This window comes from Apostichopus japonicus, chromosome 9 (assembly GCF_037975245.1).
Source record: "Apostichopus japonicus isolate 1M-3 chromosome 9, ASM3797524v1, whole genome shotgun sequence".
Taxonomy (NCBI): domain Eukaryota; kingdom Metazoa; phylum Echinodermata; class Holothuroidea; order Aspidochirotida; family Stichopodidae; genus Apostichopus; species Apostichopus japonicus.
In genome coordinates this window covers 3,680,001-3,705,429 of record NC_092569.1, presented here as the reverse complement: position 1 = coordinate 3,705,429, position 25,429 = coordinate 3,680,001, and the positions used below count along the sequence as shown (strand labels likewise).

General features: G+C 34.4%; 1 long non-coding RNA gene across 6 annotated transcripts in view; it reads left to right on the top strand.

The window, feature by feature from the left end:
- The window catches only part of LOC139973391 (uncharacterized), a 219,508-nt gene that overhangs the window by 161,292 nt on the left and 32,787 nt on the right, over window positions 1–25,429 (top strand). For all 6 annotated transcript variants that reach the window (XR_011795202.1, XR_011795200.1, XR_011795197.1 and 3 more), the window contains one exon: window positions 24,628–24,826. This is a non-coding gene — a long non-coding RNA (uncharacterized lncRNA). The remainder of the gene's footprint in view (window positions 1–24,627; window positions 24,827–25,429) is intronic.

Sequence of the window (25,429 nt, the reverse complement as noted above, 5' to 3'; positions counted from 1 at the left end):
GGTATATGGTAGAGGACGTTGTGATGAATAACACTTTCAAAACGGCTAAGAAAACGTATTTCTCCGTTTGGAAGATATCCCTGCTTGAAAATTGTGTCTGGAAGCTTGTCAGTTTTAATAAATATCTGATATCATATTTCCTTTAGAATCTGAAACATTTTCCCCTTTTTTCCTTCAAATGTTCAAGGTGAACATAAGCAGTGTTGATTTGAAAGCAACGCCATCATAAGGCCATGGTTAGATATGGTTTGCAATATGTTAGATTCAGCGTTTGCAAGACGAACCTCCATAACGCACAATAAATATAATAATTAATAGAGAAAGCATAAAAGTGAATCACATGTGGCTCAATGACGTCACATTAACACTTGCTCACGTTTTATAGTCTTGTGTGTGAAGGGAACGTAAAACCTGTAATATCTCCCACATGACATAAAATGTGATTTTCTTTTGTTGGGGGAGGGGGAGGGGAGGGGGAGGGGCTGTTTTGTGAAGTTATCTCTATGTCGTATAGACCAAGGATGAAAGTTGGGTAATGTGTCTCATTTCAATTGTATTATTTATTTGCCTTGTCTGTTTGTCAACATGTTTGTAACATGTAAATTGGTGTTTAGTATACGTTATGTCAGTCCATCTGTTTGCTCTAACTACTGAGATGCGTGTGTAGTATCTGTTCTTGCCAAGAAATACGGATACCCTGCTAAATAATACCATGATCAGAGGGGTAGGAGCCAGGGAGGGAGGCACTGGGGCATGTGCCCCCCCCCCCCACCACCCTCCCCCACTTTTTCCCAAAATAGCAAATGTGCCCTATACTGGCAAATAAAATGTGCCCCTTTGATGAAGAACTGTCTTTTGGATATCTTAAGCCTTTGTTAAGTTTAATATTTTATTTTAATTATTTATTTTTAGTCTGTACATGCTATTTTTAAAAATGGCATCTCATATCTATTTGTAGCATGGTTAACGATAATCAATCTCAATAAATAGTATTGATAGCATAGTAACATATCATATATATTTTAGTGATATGGCCGGTGTGTATTGGTTTATAGCATAACGAGTGGTGGTTGTGGAATGAGAAAGTGCCCCTCAGATGTTGTGCTCCCTCCCCCCCCCCCACTTTTTGGAAGCTTCCTACCCTCCTGACCATGGTCAAGTGGTCATCATCACGATGAAAGAGGACTAAGCTTTAAGAGTGTAACCGTTCGGTGAAAATTCAAAATCATGAATCGTCCGTTTTACCCTCAACACGTCCGACGAAAATTTCATTAACATCAACAGTAGCCTGTCTCTGATTATATACTCATATACCCCCGTCGTATTAACCATCGCCATGGCAACCCGCAAGTGATGGGGGGGGGGTGGGTTGGACAGGGGAAATAGGCACATTCAGTTTGGCAAGGTGGAAGAAGCGTAGTGAGTGAGATGAGTTGTAACAGGAACAAGTGTGAGAAATGTTTAAGCGTGGAAAGTTATTTCCGTCCCTACACCGCACCCCCCCCCCCCATTCCTCCCTAATCTACTTCCCTACCTTCCAAATCGGCTGGAAATGGTTTTCGCCGAAATATTCTTAACTTTTTTACGTATTTGCTAACAATTGTTACAATAAAAATGACGTCAAATGACGTCAAAGGCTCCTACGAATGTTAAAAGCACTTTGGTATATTTAAAAGTGCAAAGTTAACGTTTTACTGGACCGTAAGAGGAACGAGCATGTAGCCGGACGGACAGTGCAAGCTACCTCAGGCTAGGCTAAAGATTAATTAGTATACTGCTTCTTATGTTTACTCGAAAACTCGCTTAAACAAAGACATGCCCTTAAGCAATACTTTAGGGCGTGTTTTGTGGACATGATGAATATGCCAGTCTTTGCAGGAATCCTTACGTCTTTATAGTTTTCAAAAGTTATTTCCACTTCCAGCCTCGCTGTGAAACTCACATTGTAACAGTTCTCCACTAATATACACAGTGAAGCCTAACCATAGTTTGGTAATTAGCTGTACAGTACGCATCCCCTTTTCGGCGGTAGTATTTTTTTTTTCCTTTCAAGGATATAACGATGTTTAATTATCCTTCGAAGTTGCATACATATTTTAAGAGTATATGAGAGTTTCATATAACTTATAGCTCGAGAGAGAGAGAGAGAGAGCAGGGAGAAAAAGAGTGATCAATAAAAAAAATAAAAAAATGATCACTGCTTAACGGCGATATTTCTTATACCTTCCAGTTAACTGATGATCCGTGGAAAAGGGTTCTTATCCCTCCACTTATCTTTCTTTCAACCAAATACTCAAGATTGCAGATAAAAGTGTTCAATATTTAGCAGTTTTACGCCAGGCTTGTAAGGTGCGTTCCCTAGGGTTCTCGGGAATGACGTATATATTGCATCTTACAAGTAAGTATATTCATGCTGTTACCCACTGGCGACCTGGAATTGCATTAAGAGCTCCCACAGTTTTTTCATTCTATTTCTTATGGACTCCTCTTTCGAGTGCAGTTTCCGTTAGCTGCTCATTAGTATGCAGGTAATGTGTTAGAGCCGGCTGAAAGCCCCCGAGGAAGAATGGCAACTTGGCATAAAACTTGAACGTATACATAATGCAATCAAGGAAAGAGAAACTCAAGACGGTAAAGGCAAAAAACCCGAGAGGAAGCCCCTAATGCATTAAGGTCTACAGTGACTACTGCAACAAACGACAAAGCGTGCTCATGGGAGGCGAATGCTATCGATTCAACACAAAAACTTCAAGTCTTTTTTCTTCTTAAGCACGCTATATACGTGTATTGGAAAGACATTCAACTCAAAGACTCTCATTTCTGCAGCGATCTATGGTGTAATAGTCTCAACATAGCTCGCGAAAGTGAACAGCATTGGGATATGTATGTATGTATGTTTATATATAAATATAAAAAAAAATTAATAAATAAAAAAAAATATATATATATATATATATATATATATAGATATATATATATATATATATATATATATATATACATATATATACATTCATACACACATGTATGTATATATGTATACACATTCATACATACATACACATACATATATATATATATATATATATATATATATATATATATATATATATATTTGTATATATATATGTATATATATATATATATATATATATATATATATATATATAATTTATTAAACCAGTAAAGGTTGATTTATTAATCCAGTAAAGGTTGAAACTATTTTGGACTATATATATATAAATATACATTCATACATACATACATACATACATATATATATATATATATATATATATATATATATATATATGTTGATACTAGATGAGACTAGTGGAACACTAGTAGTTGTAACTCGGAGTTTCACGCTTTATAGCGATCTTCAGACAACTGCAGTTGTCTGAAGATCGCATATATTCCGCTCTGTCCAATGGACATAGAGCACTCTGCGCCAAGATAGACGCCAATCTACTCTATATATATATATATATATATATATATATATATATATATATATATGTATGAATGTATATTTTTATATATAGTCCAAAATAGTTTCAACCTTTACTGGATTAATAAATCAACCTTTACTGGTTTAATAAATCAAACCTTAAAATAAATTTAGAGGCACATTTTATTGATACAAATTTGTTACTTATAGATGGACATGTCCACCTACACTCCTCAGTCTTAAAATATACACTGATCAGATATACCCTTACATAATAATGTATAATATTCATTATATATATTATGTATATACACCCATACAGACATCTCTTCGTGCCTGGTGTTACATATATTATTATACATATTACAATATCAAGTCAATTTTGTACAGGCAAGATCCGGTGTACAGAATACTGTACTCTGCACTGACTTTAACAGTATTTCATAGCTCGTGCAAGTTCACTTTCACGAAACTGCAAACACTGTTATATTGACGAAACATGATTCGGCGAACTTGGCACGTAGATTTTTGTCCACGGCCATGTCCTTGACTTACATTAAAAAACGCAGGGAGTAATGTAAAACCCTACGCTGTTGTACAAAAATGCGGTGGCTTGAAGCTTCCAGTCACAATAAGCTAATCTACTAATGGCACATACTAAAATATATCGCACGCTATGCCTCATCTATAAGACAGCGCGCGGTAATAAGGAAATGGGTTCTGCGGTGTTCATAAATCTGTATCAACCGCCGCGGAAAGGAAAATCACGAGTTGGATCAAAAAACCACCATTTGGAAGGATGACAAAGAATGACTAGTTGAAATGAACAAAGATGCATGAGTATAGGAAATGGTTGCTTTTTTGAGTCATTTAAATCCATGCACAGAGAGTTTTTCTCATTCTTCGTTTTTCTTTTTTCTTTTGTCTTTTTCTCTTTCTTTAATCATTCCATTGTCTTGTTTGCCTTTGTGTGCGAATCATGCTAAAGACACCGTCGCCAGTACAAACAAAGGTATAACTGGTGTAATTAATGCTTTATCTTCTATCTGGAGAATGACAATGAACTGCATGAGGCGAGATTGTGCCATTGTTAAAACTTGGAAACGACTGAATTACTTAGCGTGACATCAATTCAGATGGTACAGCTGAAAGGTACGGTTACTCAAAACGTGTCTTAGCTTCATGACACTTTGTATTATAAATATTCATGAGTTACGGGTAACAATCACCGACATCACACAAACATAATTTCCGGTTTTATTGTAACGTTTATCTATCACTTTTTTTCAACAAGTACGTCAATGGTAATCCAACGTTTAATGGCCACAAAGATCCGTATATATATATATATATATATATACACACACACACGCATTCAACAGACAATAAAAGCAATATAGGCCTATGTTTCAGTAAACAACGTTTAATCATAAGTTTAACATTGTTTTTTAATTTCTTTTATGTAGGGTAACATGTATACTAAATGCATTATACTCCTGCGTATAATGGCCACAAAGAACCATGTATAAATATATATATACATATATATATATATATATATATAGATTTTCCAATTCATTCCAATTTCATTTATATATATATATATATAGATAGATATATATATATATATATATATATATATATAGAATACTACTTGGACCTTTCTGGAGACAATACCAGCTACTAATACCCCCCCCCCCCCAGTTATGACGCATATTGTCGGGAATCGAGAGGAAGTTCGTATTACGTCGGACATAAAAGACCATGACAGTAAAAGACCATGATAATAACAAAAAATATAGTCGATATTTCTGGTCTTGATTTTTATTTATGCGTGCATTTTCATATACTTGTCTTGGATATATTTTGTTTAAACTTTTCTAATTTTATGTAAGATATCATCTTTTGATGAACGACCTCGCTATCTCACAAAACTTGCCTTTACTCTCGATAGCTGTTTGAAAGTTTCCCTCTTCACCGTGTGCAATCGTATGTTAGGTTTTTCTCTTTTTTTTTTCTAGTTCTGCGCGGCCGTTTTCGCGCCTCGTGATAGTAGATGACCGAATCGTTTTTCACTGCATGACGCACAGATTTCTAACAGGCAAAACCTTCCGAGCCATCATTTTAATTAACCTGCCTGTAAAGTCAAAATACGGTTCGATACCTGAAAGTTGTCCCGAGGGTATCAAAGCGAACGAATTTGTTCCCCTCCGGTACAGCTATACAGTAGATATCCCTCAAGAGAAACGACTTGAGCAAGTCCTTGTTTTCTTCTTTTTTGGAAACATCGTTTGAAATGATACGGATCTAATCTATAAGTGACAGAGTCACTGTACTATTGTCACTAACATTATATATGTAGAACAATCACCAATGCACAATAATTGAAAAGATAAAGATTCGAGTGGAAGTTTCTTCTGGCAGACTGCAAAAATGCTCAACTTTCTAATTGTTTAAATCTGCTCTTTATTCTGTAGTGTTAAACAAACGATGTAAACAAAACTTAAATTAAAATGAAGCAAAAGCTGTTAGCAAACTGCTTATCCACTAAAGAGCCTGTGTAAAGAGAATGTGCAAAAGTAAGTGGGCCTGACGTTTTGATCCTAGCAGGATCTTCTTCAAAGGCTGAGTGACAATTTTAAAAACTACTTAGCTGTTTCATTGAATTTAAAATGTTTCGCTATGTTTGACGAAGATGCGATTTTCGTTAACAACACATTAACATTAACTCCAACATCAGAATATATTTTAGATTGCTTTAGTTTTAATATTACCACTTTTGTTTTGTTTTCTTGTGTTTTTTTAAATAAATAATAATGTTACTTTTTGTAAAGAAGCATATAACAAACATTCAGAAGATAAAATTTATCTTGCTAGCTGAAGTTTGTTTTCATGCAAAGCATATGACATTTGAGACTATTAATGTTTATCCCTCTATTTTCTAGACCAGTAGTGTGTTGGTTACGTTGTGTAGGTCTATACGGATTTTGATGTTATTACAGGAAGCATGGACTGTGTTAGCTTCTCGATTTATTAATCGCCTCTAAGTCAGATATTAGCAAAATGTTCTTATTAATGGAGATTATGATGGTATATATCTTTCAACTGTCTGTCAGCCTGGCATTTTTCTGACTATAAAGACACTCCCTCAACTTAGGAGATGTGGAATATCAAGCAATCTATATATGTCCAAGTGACCTATGACAGTAACACCATCCATAAGGCCAAGGGACCTATGACTGTAACACCATCCATAAGCCCAAGGATCTATGAAAGCAACAGCATCCATAAGCCCAAGGGACCTATGACAGTAACACGATCCATAAGCCCAAGGACATATGAAAGTAACACCATCCATAAGTCCAAGGGACTTATGACAGTTACACCATCAATAAGTCCAAGGGACCTATGACAGTAACACCATCCATAAGCCCAAGGGACCTATGACAGTAACACCATCCATAAGTCCAAGGGACCTATGACAGTAACACCATCCATGATTCCAAGGGACCTATGACAGTAACACCATCCATGATTCCAAGGGACGTATGACTGTAACACCATCCATAAGCCCAAGGGACCCATGACAGTAACACCATCCATGATTCCAAGGGACCTATGACAGTAACATCAACCATGATTCCAAGGGACCTATGACTGTAACATCATCCATAAGCCTATGGGACCTATGACAGTAACACCATCCATAAGCCCAAGGGACCTATGACAGTAACACCATCCATAAGCCCAAGGGACCTATGACAGTAACACTATCCATAAGCCTAATGGACCTATGACAGTAACACCATCCACAATCAGTAAGGCCAAGGGACCTATGACAGTTACACCATCCATAAGCCTAATGGACCTATGACTGTAACACCATCCATAAGCCCAAGAGACCTTTATACTATAAGATCACAATCCATATACTCTATACTATGTCTATATACATCTATCTATTTCTATATACATCTATATCTATATATATCTATATACTATAAGATCACTATAGGAGGCTCATGACTACAAGAAAATTAATTTGTCTAAGGCAGCTATGACTTTAAGAAATTACTAAGTCTAAGAGACTATCCATAAGTCTGATGGACCTATGTGACTATAAGACAATCCATACGTGCAAGGGACTTATTACTATAATACAATTCGTAGGTCCAGGTTACCTATGACTATCAGACAATTATTAGGTCAAACAAAGTTATGACTAACAGACAATCTATAAGTCTAATGGACCGATATGACTCTGATTGGTAAGTCCAAAAGAACATGACTTTACGACAATCAGTACGTTTACAAGTCCTATCTATAATAATAAAAATACTGATAATAATCAGCAGTATATTCTTACGACGCTTAAGCGACCACGATTGTGGGAGAAAAACCCGCAAAGGCTTATGGATTACAACTTACACGTCGGGTGGCTTCCAATTCAACATTTTAACTCAAATTTGAAATCTTTCCAATTTAGAAAGTCATTTCAGATGGGAAAACCGTATAGATTGCTCTTGGATGAAAAACCCACCTTACTATGACCCGGTCGGGAATTAAACCTCGAACCTCCCGATTGCTATAGCCTTATTGCTTGAAAATGCCACCGCCTTTATCCACTCGGCCACAGCACCGGTATCTATATATACTTTTGACTTCCCTGCTATTTCGAACCTCATAAAGACGTAAAGTGCATTCAACACGTATGCAATTCATTTGTATTGTGTATAGCTATATATCCTCATATATTAAAACAAATCTCTTTCATTTGTCAATGCCAATATTTTCAAGACTGATGCTAGTGTCATGTTTCTCTACACTCCTCCTCTACCAAACTGCTGTATACTTTGGAGAAAACGAATTTTAGGCATTTTATGAAAACTCTGTATTGGTTTGTGTGGGTGTGTGTCTATTGCGCCTGGGGGCAACTTCAACATATAAGTTATTGAAAATGAATGTGTTGCTACTTTATAACCCATTGGTACACCCCACACAAAACTTTATCTTCTAAAAGGTTATATACATTTTATTCTCTTTCCTGCCAAATTGATGTAAAACCATAATAAAGTGCGGGACGTGTTGTACACATGTACTGGACACTTCAAGTTTGGGTTTTACGGCTCATTTACTCTACGAGTACATTAGCGTGTATCTCAACGTGTATGGGGTCCGTAACAAGGTTTCAAACATTGCTCGCTACTTATGAGGAAAATAGGGAGATCCTGAAAAAAAATTGTTGTAGACTCTATACACTTTGAATGTACCATAAAACGCGTTTATAAAAGAACTGAAACATGTAGTGAGTAAACATGTTGTTTTATCAAACACATATGCTCGTTCGTGCATAGGTAAAAATGACTTGAAGCATATAACCACGGTCTTAGCTAACATAAACTTTTCGTTTAATATATAAGCGACATGTGCAACCGGTAATTTATGAGAACATATCTTGATTATTCTGAATTCAACAGTTTGTAGTCAATACGAATTATATCTATTGATTGGAATTGCCTGATATAGCTCAATTAAAATTTTCTTTCATCATTGTCCGAAAACTATAATTCGGTCATTCTTTGAATATTCATGAAGGATTCATTAACATACGAAAGGAAATGAAAATGATGAGCTATCCGCCAAAGTAACTATAGTTAATTGGAGTTCTTTAATTTGGCTTGATTACATTCCGTATTAAGCCTACGTTTTTTTTATTTTTTTTTGTTGGCTTCTTTTTTACATTTGATTACCTTATGACGACTGTACTGTATTCATTATATATATATATATATATATATATATATATATATATATATATATATATATATATATATATATATATATATATGATTTTCACAAATATATATATATATATATATATTATATATATATATATATATAAATATATGATTTTCACAAATATATATATATATATATATATATATATATATATATATATATATATATATATATATATATGTTTGTGCTATATGTTTGTGCTAAGGTTTTAAACACGACTGTATTTATCCTCCTCGATATATGCCCATTAAGATACAACCAGGTAACACAAAACCCTGCGTGTAACTCACCCAGAGAGAAACTCAAGGCTAATTTTAGTTCAGGTCCCTTTCCATGACGGTCGCTAGCGATTTCTTCCGAGGGCCCCCACATCGTTGGCAGATGTCACCATTTCATGCATTACTCACTTCTTCTCAACAAACCCTCTCTTCGTCATTCCCCCTTATAGGTTCTTTTCTCACCATTTGCTAAAGCTTCAGTCAAGGAATTTCATCCCTTCTCGAGGTATTCTGATTCATCAAAAGCAGGCTTTTTTTTCATAAAACGGCCGTATCTCTCTCCTTCATTTAAGGAGGCGTCATTTACGATGTTCTGCTCTGAGTGCTCATAAATCCAAAGGTACCAGTCTCTAGTGTAAATTTCATGGAAACATATCTCCCTTGTTTAGAAGACATTTTCAAACCTTCACTGACATTTTATTTCGGAGGCTGTGTATCCCCCTTTTTGTTGTCTTCGGTTGGATACATTCAGCATAAACCTGAACTTTTTAAGTGTTCTGCTGCCTTCAAGAAGAGAGTTTACTGACAGTAGGACACGTCTTTTTAACAATTGATGAAGAACTATGACAGTATATCCTAAACTTCGATTCTCTCTACAGCTGATTATACTCGGTGTAGTTGAAAGCTTTGTATAATATGAAACAGAATAGCATTATTATTGTTGTTGTTGTTGCTCTCACTGTTCGTGGTGGTGGTGTTGTTGTTATTATTATTTTGATTATTATTATTTTTTATGATTATTATTATGATTATAATTATGATGATGATTATTATGATGATGATGATGATGATGATGATGATGATGATGATGATGATGATGATGATGATGATGATGATGATGATGATGATGATGATGATGATGATGATGATGATGATGATGATGATGATGACGATGACGATGACGATGACGATGACGATGACGATGACGATGACGATGACGATGACGATGACGATGACGATGACGATGACGATGACGATGACGATGACGATGATGACGACGACGACGACGATGACGATGACGATGATGATGATGATTACGACGACGACGACGACGATGACGACGATGACGATGATTATTATGATTATTATTTAAAATCGAAATGCATTCTTCCATACATTAACACTATTACTTGGCGATGTTGTTCATCTCAAACTGTTTCGATGATTCATCAAGTGTCGGTTATTTTTTTATATTTTTTTTTTGTCATTATCATTATCATATTTACAGAGAAGAAGTTATTCTCTAGTGTTGCCTCTTACTCATCTCTCTAACTTGTCGTCTGAAGAGGTTTTTGGAAAAGTTTCATTCCAAAATTGTCAAGTTGTTGGTGAATATTTTAAAAGCACTTCTCTATAGCATATAGGATCCGCGTATTTCGTTTATGCGAATACAGACTACGACAAAAAAGTGCATAAAGTACTAAAGTAATAATTAATGAGACGTTAATTTTAGTAGTGTTTTATGTTATGATTCGAGTATTCTTAACAGTCAATCAAACTTTGTATTGTCATCCAGTTGCGACCATTTCCTCCCCCCCCCCCTTCCCCCAGTGCTTATATACCAATATATACAGTAATATCATAACAGGAACTCGCTCTGACAATATGAGTAGTCCCTTTCTGATAGAAACATGATATTAATACTGATCATGCTGTCAGTCCAAATGCTTTAAAGCATGACAGTTTATACAGCGCTAAAAAAATATTGTCCCAACTGGATGGGGTGTTCCTTTCTTTTTATACCTTATGAATAAACATCAACCAATGCTGCTCATCTTTGTAAGTAAAAAAAAAATATGATGAAACTGTGACTTGGTTTATATACGCTCTTTAAAGCTGATGAAAGAAATGCGTCAGAGATTTGTAGGCAACACAAGAGTCATTCATCAACTCTTGCCAATCAAGGATTGCTCGCATGCAAGGGACGATTTGTTTTGGCGTGTTTTTCACCAATTCATCTAAGCAGCAGTTCCAATGATCACCGCCATAAAATGATACAAACACTGATATAAAAGAATCTCTATAACTGACCGGACCAAGTGATTAGCGAGAAAGTTTTAATGGAAATTAGGTATTAGCCATAACATGAATCGTAAAGGTATATAGATATATATATAACTATAGGAGTAAGAAACTGATGACGTCATGTAAACACATGCAGCCGCCTGATCCGATGTTCTTGTTCAATAGGGGTCTCTCATGACAGGTTGTCAGACTAATGGCTTTCACATCACGTCGAGACTTTGATATGCTGACGCTGACATCCATAACTGATTTGTGACAAGGCCCAGCGGAGGATAAATTTTAAACCACGAGTGACATTTGCAGTCCTCAAGAGGGATCCGAATTTCACAAAACGTGATCAATGTATGTTATACGGTCATCCAGTGAAGATAGCTTCCTTTATAAATGTTGTGAGAAACATTTTCGTGTGTTTGCAAAAAAATTAGCAAAAACTATGTTCGAAATGTTTAACATGAAAATGATGTTATCATCTGTGGAAAATAGATCGTGTTCCATTATCATCATAGATAATGCATATACCAGCAATTCGATCGCTCTTCTGTAAACAGTTTCAACATTGCAACACATACGCCTATAGCTTGACAATTGCCAATATGAAGAAAGAGTTTGCTTTTTAGCTATATCATACCTTGATAGAATCGGTATAACGTGACAGAACGATGCCGCTGTGCTCAATATTCTCTGTAAACAAATTTATAATTTACATTATAACCAAAGAAATGAAACAAACCTTGTAATCTGTCTATATGTGAAGCATTGTGAAAAAATTATGAAGAGGGTAACGAACAAAACTGAGAAAATTACTTCAAAAGCATTGGAAATTTCCATCATAGCTTTAGATATCCTTTAAGTTTAAGCAACTATGTATACTTTTTAATTTTTGTGTATTGTTGATTCGAGTTAAATTTTGAGACGCGTGACTTTTTATTGATATGAATGCATTCATTAATATTTTATTTTCAGACAATTGTCTTCATAATTTCTAATATTTTCGTTGCCTTATCTGTTATGTGTGTTTTAGTTTGAGCGTACATAAAGCCAGTATTTAAAAAAAAATATGTTTAATATTTAATTGACAAGTTTTGTTTTATCACTTTTGCACTAATTACTAAAATTATAAGTATATTTAGAAAGATTGACATCATTTAACATAGTTTTAACATCATTCAACATGTCTGGATGGCTTTGGCTGCAAACATATATAAAGTAGGTTAGTACTATTCACCTTTATATAATGCATAGAGTCTTCTTTATAGTTTCCTTGGTAGAATTATCGCCTTGCGTTCCAGTTATCTGATCTAAAAATACGCGAAGGAGTAATTCATCATGTCGCAGTGTTTGAGATTGAAATAAATTGCGCCTTAATCTGAATTCGTTCACACAAAGCACCTGGGCAGAGAAACATTCGATAATTCGAAAAGCAGAACACAGAAATCTCCTTTGGGAATTTCATTCCAAATGAGTTTTTTTCTCAGCTTTAACCTTCTTCTTTGGAGTTCCCTCAATCTTTCCTCTCTGCATGCATGCATACTTATTATTTCTCATGTGTTGGGTAAAAATATTTATTCTAAACAATTAGCATGTTCTGCATGTATAATTTCAATGCATCCGGTGGACAAGAAATGGAAAAGGTAAAACGGTCCCTATAGATCGACATCAAAGCACTCATTCTTTGTAGCAGAAGATTATAAGCGACTAATTTCAGTGCAGGCTACATTTTAATACCCGGTGGCCACTATTAGTTTGCGAGAAAGCATTAGAAGATTCTCAATTCAACTGTTTGAACAATCAAGACGTAATCAGTTGAACTAACCAATAGCAACTGAAGAATAAATTTAAAATGGAAAACATACATATACTGTTTGTAGCTTGAAGTAATATTCTTCTTAATTTTTTCTTTTCTTAATTACCAAATATTGTCATGGTCAATTGGTGTTGGTTTTCATCGTTGTGTGTTTTCATGTTAAAATGATTTTTTGTTTCGCTAATTAATAAAATCTATCCCCGAAAATTTCGTGTCAATAAATATTTATCAACAATTATGTGTACTACATACATCATCATTAAAAATAACATAAATGAATCGATCAAAAATGTAATCATACTTTAGTGGTGAATCAAACAACTTCGTGTAAATGATAACCTGTACCTTACATGTTGTTGCAATATACCACGCTATTAATTGAATCCTCTTATATATATATCCGTGCTTGAATTTAAAGCTTTAGCCCATATTGTTGATCAAATCAAAGAAATATAGAAATGATTTCTAAGGAATAAGAGGTGACAGTCATATCATAAATTATGTAAATAGTTTCAATGTAGATATTCTGACCCCAGGTTGATCGAAACTCAAATCTCCCTACTAATTATTTATTTGTAAACTACACCATACTTATTGACATAACATTACTAACAGAATTTAACTATACATTTTTTGCCCTCTAAATTTGTAATCTTCTTCTATATCGTTGACGTAAACGTTCAATGGCCATACTCTTTCATACTGTGGGAGATACGGTTCGGCGGCTATTTCACAGTACTACGACACCTCATGAATTGTGAAACAGATCCATCACATTGAAACAGACGGCTGCAATATGGAGAGCTTTACAACAGGAACAGTTCTTGCTACTATATATATATATATACAACACAATGATCGCGTTAGGTGGACATTATCAGCTGCATATAAATGTTTAATTGGTGGTTTTTGATTTAATCTATCATTTTGCTCTTTATTTATTTATATGTTGGTTATGGTTATTGCTTATATATGTATGTATATATGTATGTATATATATATATATATATATATATATATATATATATATATATATATATATATATATATATATATATATATATATACATACATACATTGGCTGTTTTTTACTGTTTTTACTTCCAATCACTTACCTAATTTAATTATTGTATCCCACTCGAGATCCAGCCTTTCTCTAAATGTAGCATAGTTGTTTAACAGTTTTTCCGTTATTCCTAATATATTCCTATATATATTCCTATATATATTCCTACATATATATTCCTACATATATATTCCTATATATATTCCTATATATATTGCCCTATCAAATCATCAATAGGAGTAAAGTGTTAACGTACAATAGCATATGTTCATAATGTGCAAAGGCTCCTAGAGCCCTAAATTCAGTATACTGCGCAGTCTTAGAGTCTTGACATGTTTTAAACTCAAACTTTGCAGCACAAGAATCAGTTATCATCCCACAATCAGACTATGTTTTGAACTTGAAGTTTTCATAAAAATATAAAGAAGATATTTTTTAACCGCTAAGGGGGATTTCTTTTGGATAAACCACATATCACCTTTCTGGAGCCTCGAACGACGCCAGAGGGTCGTATCAAATAGAAAGTTTTGCCATATATTTAACCTCTTTGAAAAATATGAGTCATCATTGAGACCTGAATTTAGGGAAATTATCAAACTAGCGATATGAACGAACGTATAACATATAGATACAATTAGGACGATTATCAGCCCAGTTGACCAGCATTTGTTTGTTCCCGGGGAAGTAGATCAATACACTCCATTCGCCAATCGAATACAATGTACGCAGGCTACTAAACCGAAAACGACGAAAACTTCAAGACTTTTTGTATCAGTGTGTCGTTTATGACGTCAATAACACTAGTAGCTCTATAACGGTTGGCAACGTTTTTTGCTTAATATGTGTTTCACGGTTCACATTGCCATCCTAATTAAAAGAGTACCCGGAGGGGGGACGAATATAAAAGAATGAACAATTGTACCTCATTGATGACTATAGCATTAAAGGAGCAAGCAATTTCACCCAAAATAGGTATAACAGTTAAAGCAAAGATCTCACAAAATGAAGTATATTATAATGCATCAAATGATGTTTTGTTATTGTACGCCGCGATAAAGAACATTTGATTTATTGATAGCAACGTTAAATCTCTTTAATTGTACCCAGATTCTACTGACAGTTAACAAAGCAAATATTAATGCTGCATAAAGTCAACGGCTTTCTCTGTGTGTGTATAGACATTAAGCGTATAATACGAACTCACATTTTTTTCGATGGCGCGTTTATTGCCACACAGAATAATACTAGGTTGAGTAAACTCAACTTCTCTATGTACTACCCTCATACTGTCGAATTTTCCACACAGATTTGGTTAAGGTCTTATTGGAGAATTAATTTCACGGCAATAACATGCTTGCTTTATTATGTTAAAGTAATATTCTTCACGCCTCTCAATCAACCCTTTTTTATCCGTACCGTATATAGCCCGTTGTAAAACTGTAGCTTTAATGAAAAAAAAAGGGAAAAAGGGAAAAAAAAGAAAATGATGCTGAATCCGACAAGAAACTGATTTACTGGGCGGATGAGGAAAGGAATCTCCTTAGCCAACATTGTCCTGCACAGAAAGACCCGCGAGCTTCTTAATAAGATTTCGCTTAATTGAATAGCCTCCAGTTGTCAAAACACTGCATCCGAAATGGAATTTCCTTCCGTTGACTAATGAATTGAATACCGACTCAGACTTCTTCGGGCAGGCATAAGAATAATAATAGACTTACCATCTCTCTGCACTAGCTGCTGTGTGCATATTGATGAGAGCGCATTTTAATTAAAGATCTTCAATTAATTGCTGTTAAATTAAAAAATACAGTCTGTGGTAATGTTCCAGAGACTTGGAACACTTAGTATAGTTAATGTATTCGGTCAGTCAGTGTTGGTCGGCTTATTGTTGAGTGCGAGTAATTGAGCAGTATAGGACAATATATAGGCTTCGAATGTAAGACTAATAGACCACGCTGATATAAGTGCTGTGTAAAATGGCCACCGCAACAACGGGTTTATGACAAGTCGACTGAGTGTCGTTACTGATATTAGAAATAAAAAAAAGGAAGTAACAAATACAAATACATCTACATATATATATATGTATATATATAGGCACTATATAAATATATATATAGGCAATATATATAGGCAATATATATATAGGCAATAGGCATATATATATATATAGGCTATATACGTAGGCAACGTTTCGAGCCAATCATAGACGTCTGACAGGTGTCCTATACGTATAACATTGAAAAGAACCAAACACTTGTAAAACAGACCTTGTTTGCGTATACTTTTTGCTTGTTATTTCAATTGACTTCCTTATCGTTTATGAATTACAAAACACACGCACACATTATAACTTTATGTACCAACAAATTATATATTTATGATTTTGTTTTGCAATCTTATTTTTGAATTATTCTGTTTTCAATTTATGAAAGAAGATTCGTTACAAGAATTTGATTTGTTTATTGGTTTGTTAATGTTTATGTTGATAATTTTATTTCTATTTCGAACAAAAAACGAAATCAACTTCTTGAATACTTTGAATTATGAACTTGATGTCATCGACATACTATGCCTTGAGGATCATCCGATTGATTATCCAGGGACCAAGAATCGCCTTATCGTTAAGATCCTGGAATGAAAATGATTAAAACAGGTTTCAATTACTCACTAATCAAACTCCCAGTTGAACATGATGCGTATAGGCCATGTAGACACACTAGATATTAGTGTGGAAAGTTGATTGTCCGCATTTAGCTGATTTATCACACAGACTATAACACAAAAACCGATATCATGACTATATGTATGATAGGCTCAATGTGAGATCTGAATGTTTACTATATATATCTATATATGTGCATGTATATATACATATATATATATATATATATATATGTATATATATGTATATATGTATATATATATATATATATATGTATATATATATATATATACATACATATATGTATGTATATATATATATATATATATATATAAATACATACATACATACATACATATATGTATATGTCCTTTGAATATGACTTGGACCCTTGAGCTGCTCAAGTATTGTGCATTGACTTAGCGGTATTCATCCTGTCTGTCGCATGAGCAAGCGTTGAGCAGGACGGTTTCTTACTAACTCACTTGAAAATAAAGGCCTTTTTTTAGTTTCGTATGAATCGAGGTCACATAGTGTATGAGTCAAACTACGTACTTGGCTTTCCTAATATATGTCTTGATTTCAAGGAAGATCTCACTTATATTGTATAGAGTGTTCTCACAGTGTATGTCAAAAAGTGTTGCTTAAACTGTATACTGTGAGTTCTAATATTGTTTGGTCAGTGCTCTTAGTGTATTTAATATGTTTTCATATTAAGTATAGTTAGTTCTCGTATGGTATGGTGAGTTCTAAAGAACTATGTAACAATACTCCATACAATGTTGTCGTTAAGTTCACATAGCATAGTGAGTTCTATAATTGCGTACACTAAGTTTACATAGTGTACATAGTGAGTTCTCAAATTGTGTATGGTGCATTGGTTTTGAATTGAGTTCTCATAATTCATGGTGACTTCATAGTCGTATGCAACGAGTTACACTTTTCTTCACTGTCAACCAATGATGACGTCACTAATGCCAAGCAAATGTTTTCTCATGAAAAGGTTCATGTATTGTAATGAGCTGGTACTATGCAGTAATTTCTCAAGCCGATACCGATTGAAAACAAATTTGTAATAACCTGGTTTCAAGCTTTTAAGACTCTAGTTTAATTTCACACAGTGACATGGTAAGCATATTGATCCCAGGCTTGATGACGTCACACATGTGAGCCTTTTTCTCTAGAAGTAGAATTGGTTTAATGCTAATATGTAAATCCTATCGAACACTATATTGCGAACACGAATATATCGCTGTGTGGTGATCAGATGTGATGAAACGAACCTAACCAAACCAGTGACATGATATTGCATTGAGGGCAACAGTGAATTGATACGTTTTGATAGTCATCGCCACACACTATACATTAACGTGTAAATGAAACCTGCAAAATAATGTAAAACATAACATTTCAACGTTGCTCAGTGATATCGTTATACATGCAGTATTAGACGTTGCTACATGATATTCGCTCAATTTACCAATTCCAAGCAGTGTTGTGATATCGTTAAATCTTTGCTGTACTTTATTCGCTTAATCTACCAATTCCACGTTAAGTTTATGCATATACTCTTTGTTGTGAGTTTAAAGAGTCCTCGCTGCATATATCCGACGGACTGTCATGATCGAAGAGATATCACGATTCTTTACTCACATCTCGAGTAATTTACTACTTTTTAAAATACTTCAACATGTCAGCTATAGAGAGCTCGCTAGCTTGTCATGATGGATGGCAAGATCACTGCTCCTCTTATTCAGAGGTATCCTTACAGACCACTCCGCTTTAATTAAGACGGATTGGAAATAATATTCATTCCATCCCTGGAACGGAGAACATGAGTCTTTTTCTTTACTCGAAAAAGGGATTGATGAAACTACGGCCACAAGATGAATGGAGAATGATTCTTGGCTTTTTGACATGATGCGCTGGAAGCAGTCGACGTTCAAGTAATCAACAAGTGAGTCTCTCTCTCTCTCTCTCTCTCTTTCTAAAGGAACGATATGACAAAATGAATAGTTACCCATCTTCAACCCTGACAGACTCAAGAATATACCAGAAGGAGATACTCGCTAAACGTGAAGTATAATCCCACGATGTCTTTACATTAGCGTGTCTTGTATCAGTAACGGCCTAAGGAGGCTATATACAAACGTACTAACTTCGTCACGTGAAATATGAATCATCTATAGATAATACTGTTGCTGTTTGTAGTGAACACTGACGTAAAGCAGGCACTTGTACTATCTACGTATGAAGTATGAATACTATGTAGCTAATACTGTTGCTGTTTGTAGTAAACACTGATGTAAAGCACTTGTACTATCTACGTATGAAGTATGAATACTATGTAGCTAATACTGTTGCTGCCAGTAGTGAACTGACTTAAAAGGAGGCACTTGTACTATTTACATATGCAGTATGAAAAATTTGTTGCTAATACGTTTGCTATAATGGTACTGATTAAAAAAAAGAAGTAATTTGATTTTTCTTTTTTTCTATGAATTTATCAATTAACATGAGTTTAGCAGTTTGAAAATGGCTTTCACAACTGTAAGAGTCAAAATACCAATCCGTACTGACACCATGACAACCAGCTATACTAAGAGAAACACATATAGCCTACTTATCAACAATTCTTTGAAACTACGAGAGAATAACACTATAACCCAATGACCTCATTTCATTTCATTTCATTTAATATACGAATTGTTTATGGTCTCGGTTTTTTCCATTTCTGACAATTAATCGCTTGAGTGCTGTCCATCTAACGTCACATAAGCCAACCTTGATCTCATATGTTCCTATATTTCCATCTTTCTTTAACTGACCTTGGACGTATCTTAGAGCGCAAACTCATTTTCCTTAAACAAGCCTCATCTCTTTCGGGATTCCTTGGGGTCTTTAGGGGTTCTTTCAAGGTTTACCGTTTTTTACATCTTCAAACATAAATCCTGACCGAACTGAATCTCATCTCGCAAATGTTGCTGTAAACTTTCAAAATGCGGCTTACATTTAAATGGCAAGCAAATGCGAGAGATTACGGTAGATATTGACTTATTTTGACTCCTTTCCTTTGCAAACTCTGACGTTAACTGATGAAGCATTCCTGTATCTCTTAGTTTCTTGCTTTGTCTAGTAAATATATAAAAGTTTGCTATCCTTGTTAGAGCGAATCACTGGATAAATTTCAGGTTTTATTTGCGTTGCAGTAATCATTCTTGTTTCTTATATATGGAGAAAGGTTATCGTTCAATTTCCAGATTGAACACTCAAAATATACTGTTCAATCGTTTTTTAAGCTAATATATAAGTCTATACAAGAATCACAAAATATATAATATTATATGTATGTATATATATATATATATATATATATATATATATATATATGTATATGTATATATATATATATATATATATATATATATATATATATATACATTTGTATATATATATACATATGTGTATATATATATGAATATATATATGTATATATACACATATATATATATATACATATATATATATGTGTGTATATATATATATATATATATATATATATATATATATATATATTCGTATACACATTATAAACACACACACACAAACCACCGTTAACGGAACTCTAAACCTAAAACCAGAGTATCGTTTTACATTGTATTTTAAGTGTATAGTATTGCACTCCTATACACCTGCCATTTATATTAATCTCACACCTAAACCATTCTATATTGGCGACGCTTTCCACGGCATATGTCACGTTGTTTGATTGTCTACAAGCGATGCAAGTCACTGCGTGCGGTGTGGAGGAAGCATATTGCGGCTGATATACACGACAAGGCCTATACACTTTGTTGTAATTGTAAACTGATTTTGAATCAAGGTCTCGAATTCAAGGTCCATAGTAATGGGCTTACCAATGTTAAGTAACCAAAGGTTATGTATAGGAAATAGATTGACACTTTTCTCAGTGCAAGCACTAGTGTCCTTGGTGTGTACATATGGCATTGAAGTATTCAAGCTCTAAGTATTTTAGTTGCTAAGGTAAAAACGTCACAGCACAGTAATAGTAATGTGCATCAACAAAGAGTTATTTGCAATCCAGTCTCAGCTATGGGAGTTTGAAGTAATGTCTTACGTTCTTGTTTTTTCCATATTTGTTAGAGGCAGTATAGGCTCTTGTGTTGAAGAAAACGTAGGCTATTTCGAATCAGTAACATTTCCTTGGTAGGATAGCCAACGTCGTATAACGACGAAAACATATTTAGGTGATCGAATGGAAGCTTATGTAGACTAAAAAGGATTACACTAGGTATGACTAATACGATTCTTGGTATTTCTACTTCACAATAGACAAACTCTGAGTCACATTTACATCAAATAAAATGAACTTTAGAGACAATACAACTGCATCAAAAAGTAGGTTAACCAAGACGCTCTACTTTTTAATTTATGAAAGAAGAAATAGGTATACATGTGTTGGGTGTAAATCACTTGAAACCTAAAGGAATCTAAATTATATAGAAGTGCCTTTTGTCTTTCGATTGTTCAAAATTGTATATTATCGAACTTGTTACAGACAATCTTCAATAAAAGTAACTTCAATAAAAGAAAATTGGACAACTATAAAGAGTAATGAAAAAGATATACGATTTTTTTTTTTACAATCATTAATGGAACTGTGGCAGGAGAGCAATTGATTTTTTGTTTTAATCTTGTTCTTCTTTTACTCTTGAAGTTGAATTAGAAACTGATTTATTCAAGCCTTTCTTAATGGGTCAATGCACTATACGCTTGCCGAGTTTTGGCAGCATACTCTCTCTATATCTAGGCCACGCCTCCAGGGGTTTCTGCATGTGGTTATATCTTTTCCTGCACATCCATGCTGGCTCCGGGCTGTTGACGAAGAATTTAATTATTGCGGCAGAAGATGACGCAAGATTGCTTTTCTTCCAAACAATTAAGTAACATTTTTCTCCTTCTGTAGCTATGTAAGATAGCACTTAACTTAAGGTGTCAAAAGATCGTTCATTGGCCAAAGGTCGTTTTTGGATTCGATAGTCTGAACTTCTCGTGGGGTAGGTTAAACTTCTGACTGAGTCATGTGACAATCATAGCGAGTGCTAAGTTACTATTGATCCATTTTTTTTTGTCTTGGCCTAAATATAGTTTTAGTAATTCCATTTCAGTTTCTGCAATATGTCGTTTTCTGTTTGATATTTAACTGATCTGATAGTATTCTATACATCTTTTATAAAATAATATCGTGATCCAGTCTGGACTTTCGTCGGTATAACGTGCTTGATTATGGCTATCGTAATTTCGATATAGTAGCAGTATAGCATAACAGATATGTCGTTTTACTACATCATAGATGCAATTCCGCTAAACACAAATGTACCAAGAATAATGAAGCTTATTTTTTTTCAAAAAGAGATTTGCTTTACCTTATCATTAAGAAACAACCATATATTCACGATGTGTAAGTAACATTCAGCACTGAATCGGTGTTAATGTTGCATGAAACCATCTGCAAAGGTCTTTCTTTATCTAATATACTAGACGTTTATAAAGGTGAAATTGTACCCGTCTTTAGGCAAAGATTTATTCAGATTCTCACTAGACATTTACATTAGGAAAGGACGAATGTATATATCACACGAATTCATAAGTAGATACTTTTGCACAGATGCTGCTAGTTTCGTAATTAGATTCTTTGCAGGTGCATCTCAATTTCATAATCGGATATTTAACAGGTAGTAATTATTTGAGAATCATATGCCTCTATAAATGATATTCCTTATTTTAAAAATCACATATGTTAAAGATGTTCCTCGTTTCATCAACACATATATTACATGTGTTTCTTATGCAATAATTACATACTTAACAGATATTCTTTATTCCACTATTAACATTTTTGTACAGGTGTTCCTTATCCTTTCCTCCTTAAAACTCTTAACTGTCATTTTGTGACATTACGATATCTACGTCGATTGGACCAAAGCGCCGTGCGTTTTTTACCTTCATAAAGTGTATCCGCGCTTCTTTCCCTATCTATATAACATGAAGTTAATTATATATCTCTCCTGTGTTTCAATTCCCAGTCAACTTCACACCATTTTATAACCGAGGTTGTAAATTCTAGCGTATACGGTATTGAGTGCCTTCGTTCTTGGCATTTAAAAAGATGATGCAAATTTCGTTCTTCTCTGGCTCTGGTAATCTCATTTCTCATCCGCAGCTTCGTGATTGCCAGTACGCCTGCATTTAATTCCCAAGGCATTTTTTGCCATCCTTCGGCAAAGCTCCCTTGAATATGTACCCGTTTGAAATCCGAGCTTTACTCCCTAATTTGATTAAGGTTTCGTGGCGTAGGCCTCTCTCTGAATAAATTTGCTCTGCTAAAAGGTTTCACCTAATAGAAAGGCAAGCAAGCAAGCACGTTACTCGGGCTATATGGAAGATGTAACAGAATTCGCTTCTTTTTTCTTTAATGCCGTACAATGTGCCATAAAAGACCAACACGAGAAGAAGAAGAAGAAAAGCGAACGAGTTCAATAAATTTTGGGCACAAAACAGATACAAGAGAAGAAAATTTGTTTGCTCATGAGATGAATTGGATAGAGAGAGGGAGAGAGAGAGAATTCAATATTCCGCTATGACAATGTCTTCTCAGCCTATTTACCTAGATACATTCTTATCCATTTAGAGTGCTTGGAGATTCAATTGACAGCTCTCTTACAGACAAACCTGATCTCAATGTTATTTGGTTGGAAATAGGTTAGATTTGTACTTAACCCTTACCTCGATAGAATCCGCGAAAACAAGAAGAAAAAGTATGATCATCGAGAAAAGCTGGCGTGAGTCATTGACTCTAAACGTCATTACATATTCACCACGCTGATGACGAAGGGACATTCATTTTACGGGTACAGAAATTAACTGCAAAAGGAGGGCGCGTTTTCAATCATTTTTGTTGTACTCTGTGATCATGTATACCCATTAAAGAAGGATTAGAAACACGAAATCTCCTTCAGTTTCCTCTACCAAAGCAATTCCCTAAGCAGCCGGAACAATGGTCGCCCATAGTAAACGTTTCATGTTATCATAGTGCAACTCAGAACCGAATGGCAACAACCGTTAGCAACAGAGCCGCATAGTGCCAATGCGTCTTATTACGTCAAATTATACTTTGAAAGTCTGAAGGGTCGTGCTGATATCGATGCACAAATTTGTCATTTCCAAACATGGGCGCTTGATTGCTATTCGGTCTGTCTAATGTATATCATATTATGTTATAACATTCGTGAATGTATACGGTTAGGCTGGTCTCGCAGCAACGAGCAGCTATATCCGTGTGGTTGCCTGGCAATGAGCAACCATGTATGTTTATTTTTCTTAAAATTGAATGTGCTCAAATGACATTTCATAGATATTATAGGTAGAAATCAGATCGTTCTAGAAAATCTTGTTCAAAATACAATGTGTAACTCAATGCACTTTTAAAGTTTATCTCTGTTCATTAATTCTTCTTAGGCCGTCGATATTTCAACACGAGGGATCTGCAAGATGTGAAATCTTTCAGAGGCAAAAACTAAGAATAATATAAAAGGATGAGAAGAAAATTCTGGCCTCCATCTGGCCTCGAAACCAGACCTTTTACTCTCTCTATACGGGCAATGTAGCCTGAGCTATGGATTGAATCGGCACTCTCTCTTTTAATATCCCGATAAAGGTAAGGAAGCTCGGAACGTCACTTTTGGTCGCGCCAAGGATAGTATTGAACCTGAGTTTGTAATCGATATTGCTGTTATCGATATTGATGTATATATATATATATATATATATATATATATATATATATATATATATATATATATATATATATAAACATATATATATAATATATATATATATAAACATATATATATATAAACATATATATATATATAATATCCTTTTCTAGGATCTCCAATTGTTACTATGAATGTATGACTATATATTATATTATATATGTATATATCATATTATACGTGTCATTACATATGTCATTCTGTCAATCCTGTAGTGACTCAAGAAAATGCATAGGAAATATAAAGCATAGGGAGCTCTTAGCTATCATTAACAGTGACACGAGTAGGATGTTTTGGGGTTTTATTTTTGAAATCTATGAATCAAACGCATTCATCTTTTGTATCACACTTACCGTAGACATATCGACAGGCTAATACTTCTAAAAGCCCTAAAAACTAACGTGGAATGCGTGGGAGCTAGGCAGTTCTCTGATTATATTCATAAACGATTGTATATTGTGTACTTTGAATTAGCAGCATTGTGT